Here is a 5,081-nt window from a genome sequence, read left to right as displayed (position 1 = left end):
TTATCCATTAATATTTGTAAAATCTATTTATAAATGACGTGAAACATAATTGAATTAAGAACCTCCTCTTTTTAAGGTCGGTTAAAATCTAAAATAGTAAGAAAGTGTAAGAAGCGAGAGGCGGGCATAAACAAATGACATGTCAATGATGTCACGACCAAAATGAAAGAGACAAATGTATTATAATGACAGTGCTGTACATTTTTCGGTGATTGTCATCAGTCTAAATTCTAAAATTAAAGTAAAAAGTTAAAGTAAAGTCATGGTCTAACAAATCACTTTTAGACGATACCTACTACCAGCAACTTTTGGAAGTTTAATGTCCAGCCACTTTTGGGAGTCTACTGTCCAGCCACTTTTGAAAATATAATGTCCGGCCACTTTTGGAAATATACTGTATAGCTACTTTTGGAAATTTATAATGTAAATGGAATTTTGTTTGTAACTATGTTAGTAACTTATGTACAATTCATGTGTCTAGTATCTTTTGTAACATTATTTTGTTCGGCAAGTTTCGTTGCTGACTGTACATATAAGTTTATAGTTTATTAGACCCATAATGCTTTTAGCTTTAGCTATTGTTTCTGCATTGTAATCGTTGCTAGTTAAAATCTTTAGTATGCACCAGATTTGGGGCAGTTGCAAAGCTTTAACAACTCTCGCTTTAGAAGCCCATCCAGTGTTGGCGTGTTTCTTTAAAGATTTTTTTAAATGTTTCATTAAAATTTCCTATCTGATGGAAGAACTAGTAGAAAACACAAATATCATCTGAATTTTTCTAAAAAATGTGATTATTTCCGGTATTTTATGTTCATTAGTTTGAACTTTTGAGTCAAGTTTGGTGTCGTTATCATGTTACTAGATGATGCCCAATTCATACCAGTTTTTTAGGGTTCCGTAGCAAATTATGATGTAATACTTAAAATAATAAACTTTAAGTAGTAACGAAATGCAAACAAACCCTCATATTTTCATATTTTGTTATATTAAAGTTGGCTTATAAAAAATACTGTCCAAAAGCCCATTTAATGCAGATTCTAAAAACATTAACAGTAAATATAAATTTGACTATTTTCAATGTAAAATAAAATATTCAAAGTACCGCGACGTGCGTCAGCGCAGTGCAGGGGACGGCAAAAAGACCCGAAAAACAAGTAATACTAACAAAAGAAACCAGCCAAGTGCGCGTCTCACTCGCGCACCGAGCGCTCCATACAAATTTTTATTTATCCCATCCCATCTTAACTGGTACTGGTAGGACCCCGTTAAGTTAACACACAAACTTTCTCCTATATAATATTAGTGTGATTTTTAATCATCTTCAATTTATAAACAAAATTAGGTAACATTGTTAAAAATAAACACAAATAATAACCTCCGCAATTACATAACTCAGTATACATTAGAGCTGGCGTTTGAAGTGATTGCACCTGGAACTGCAAGATTTCACGCACCAACATCTTATTAATTCTAGGCATGCTTGAGCAGCCATAGGACTTTGGGTCCACAGTGGCACACAAGTTTCTGCTTCTTTCTGCCAATCCCATTCAGATGGGCAAGAAATATTTTGAGTCTTCTTTAGGCACTGCCCCGAAATATAAACAGCCTGTAAAACTGCCCTTAAGGTATGTTGTTTGAGGGCAGCTTCTGTAGGATATTCGATTTGCCTGTCCCTTTTTGTAAACAAATGCTTGCAACACTCATTTATTGCCACAGAGGGTCATGATCTGAAAAACAAATAAACTAATAAAAAAAAGGAAGTTCTGGACAACTATACAAAAAAAAGGAAGTTATGGATAAAAGTATCTTTTAAGGGGCTGTTTCACCACCATCCATTGATTAGTGTTAACTGATGGTTAAATGTGATGCTGTCTCCGTCTATTCGAACAACACAAATAGGGACAGCATCACATTTAACCATCAGTTAACACTAATCAATGGATGGTGAAACAGCCCCTAAGTAAATATCCTTTTCTTACCTGTCATACATTGCAATCACAAATTTTTGAATTTCAGTTCAGTCTGTATATTCCCCTCTGTAAAGTGCTTCAAACCCTCATGTCACATTTGAATATCCTTTCCATGCCTTAAATGCGATTTTTTTGCCCCTTCTGTTAAAGTATGAGGTTGTGTCACATCCGGTAAAATAATGGAATAAGGGCACAAAGTGTGTTCTTTCAGGACCTGAAACAATAAAGAAAATCATTTCTTTAGTATAAAATGTTATTGTGAATCTTGTCAAAAAATTGATTTAATTAGTCCCTTAGTGAATAGCTTCATGTTAAGGTGTCAAATTTCAAGTCCATGCCATTAACCGTTGAAGAGTTCCGTCCTGCGGAAACGATCCTGGCCAGACTACCAAGATGTCACTACCAGATTATTGTATTGTCTCGCAATTTACATAAGTTAGCCAAATTTCAAGACAATCTGACTACTGGAAGTTGGTCGAATTTAACTTGCAAAGTCAAAGGTAAAAAGGAAACCTCTAAATTTTTTTTTATTACTGGCGGCCCTTGGGCCAATGGGTATACAAGTTGATGAATTCAATACGTTACATGAAGGTCATAATTGAAACCAGAGGGGCTAATACGAACGTAGCAAAACGAAATTCGTATCGCACCGTCCCTTTCACTCGCGTATTAAAGGACATAAGCTTCAGCGGGACGGCAACATACGAAGTTTTGAGTTTTGCACTTTGTGGAGTAGGACCAGTCTTGACTACGATCGACCGGTCCGCGTATACAAAAATACAATCTCCTTCTACCCCTTGTCTGACGCCGAGTGACAAAAAAAGTGATGACGATCGTTTAACCTCAAACTGACCTTTTCCATGTTTTCACTACATTATTCTGAAAACGATAAGTTTACGAATCTATTACAAACATTATTCCACCGACACTCTTTTCACTTCACAATAAACAATTTATTTTTAAATTTACTAACAAAATACAAATGAAAATAAGGAAAATAATATATGCGGCACATGCTGACGGGTCGGGGGGTGACACGCAAAGAGTATGAATGAGTACCTACATAGGAAGTGACACGACAATCTTTCTAGGTCCGGATAACACCGACTTGGAAATACCGACTCTTCGTTTAGAAGCCCATAGAAGCTAATATGTCATTTTATATGGGCTTATACAAAAAAACAAAGACGGTATTTCCATTACGGTATTATTCGGGCTGGAAAAGAGTGTCACCCCGTGCCGTCAAAGGAGGGCTACTCTGAAATTCGCAAATCAAAGTTCGTGTCGTGCGATCCTTCTGACACTTATACTATTTAATACGAGAGTAAGAGGGACGGTACGATACAAACTTCGATTTTCGAATTTTGGAGTAGGCCCTCTGGCTGGAGGGATTAGCTAGCTACAATCAAACAGAATTATAACCACTACGTTTTAACTACATTGGCTACAACGATACCGATACGATACGATTAAAATAGGAATAGTGATCTGGGATCGATTAATAGAAGAATCGATTTTTTCAACGGAAAAACGATTTTTAACATCGATTCGGAGTAAATCGCTTCTAGTGAATTTGAAATTTCGGGATTGAAGATCGAGAATCCCGAATCGAGGTTCGGTTTTAACTAGTTTTTGTCGAAATTCGTAATTAGAACTTTTTATCGGGCCGCCCCGCTTACGTTAATAGTACTTATTTGGAAAGTAAGAGGTCTTCGATCAACAATATTAGTACCTACTAGTTTAGTTAGTATTAGTTTCTCTTGTATTGATTGATATATTGACACTTTTTTTTCTTTAAGTTTTAATTGTATCACTCTTTCATTGATGTGTATAAGTATACACATAGTTTGAATTGTAAATGATCTCTTGCCTTAATATTCTCATTACTGTAAGTACCGCATGTTTACAATTTGTTTTGTGTGCCAAAGTTAATAATAAAAAATAAGATCGAAGTAAGGCACTTGTCCCACCGCCGACGATGAGCGAGAAGCGAGCAGAGCGAGTAACTAGAAACTCGCTCGAGCCAGGCGGCCGCCAAGCTAACAGCGCTGAGCGAGTATCGCTGAGCTAGTATTATAGCTCAGCGAGTCTTATAAGCTCTTGTCGCTGCGACAAATGATGTAAGAGCGAGTTCTCGCCGGCAGTGTGAAGTGAACCGCCAGCGATCAACTATTAATATATATGTCACTTTTACTCACACAGGATCTTATATCTTTTGTTCGTTTCTTGAGCGAGAACATAGTCGATAGCCAATCGTTTCCTCGCCGGCGGTGAGACAAGTGCCTAAGAGGTAGGATACGAACTGCGGATTTTAATTACTAAGGTCATTTCTTCCATAATTGGATTTACATATTAAAAATGCTATCTAGAAAAGCAAATCAAGAAAAGATCGATTTAGGGAATCGATCTTTTTGACTTCGACTTTTTTGTGAATCGATATTTCAGGCCTAGATTCGGATGGATTCGAGAATCGATCTTTCGAGAATGGCCATTCTATATTGAAAAGCGATTTTCATCGATATCGAAGATTCCATATCGATAGGTACAGTCAACTACAAAGAGATGTACTTATCCACGTTAATCTTACAAAATGATGTATCTTTGTGGATGCCATAATTCTTTATGTACTGGCCACTTAAAAACGTAATGAGGTTTTTTGAATAAAGAAAAATAAAAAAGGTTTTTTAAATACGGTTTAAAATTGACAATTCGTTAAGCGAAATGGAGCTGCGTGAATATTTCCGTGTCATTATTTACCACAATTTTCACCGAGGGTTATCTGGGGTTATCGCAAGATGAATGTCTGAGGGAGCTTGTTTCTCTTTAAAATATTGAGGCACCTAGTCAAACAACAATGTATGTATATCGTTGGTATTCGGAGTTTTGACGAGGTCGTGTGTCTGTCACAACCGTACCTTCTACAGGTGGACCATAAGCAGCGGTAACACCTGAAAACATCGCGGCTGTGCAAAAAATTATAAGTACACGATGACCGACATATAACCTACGAATAGATCCGGGCAATCATAGTCATTGGAATGACTGCAATCCAAACCATTTTGCACGGTGAGTTGGGTGTGAGAAAACTTTTTTCCCAATGGGTACCTATCC

At 36.7% G+C, this 5,081-nt stretch overlaps 1 long non-coding RNA gene across 1 annotated transcript; it reads right to left on the bottom strand.

Moving 5' to 3' along the window:
• Positions 1-963: 963 nt before the first annotated feature.
• Positions 964-3,029, bottom strand: LOC141442010 (uncharacterized). The gene is made up of 3 exons (XR_012452865.1): positions 2,824-3,029; positions 1,980-2,184; positions 964-1,727 (listed from the first exon to the last, which is right to left on the bottom strand). It is a non-coding gene; the product is annotated as an uncharacterized lncRNA (long non-coding RNA).
• Between the last annotated feature and the right edge of the window lie 2,052 nt (positions 3,030-5,081).

This window comes from Choristoneura fumiferana, chromosome 24 (assembly GCF_025370935.1).
Source record: "Choristoneura fumiferana chromosome 24, NRCan_CFum_1, whole genome shotgun sequence".
NCBI classification, from domain to species: Eukaryota; Metazoa; Arthropoda; class Insecta; order Lepidoptera; family Tortricidae; genus Choristoneura; species Choristoneura fumiferana.
Note: the sequence above shows the minus strand (reverse complement) of the source record. Positions and strands in the feature narration are given on the sequence as shown.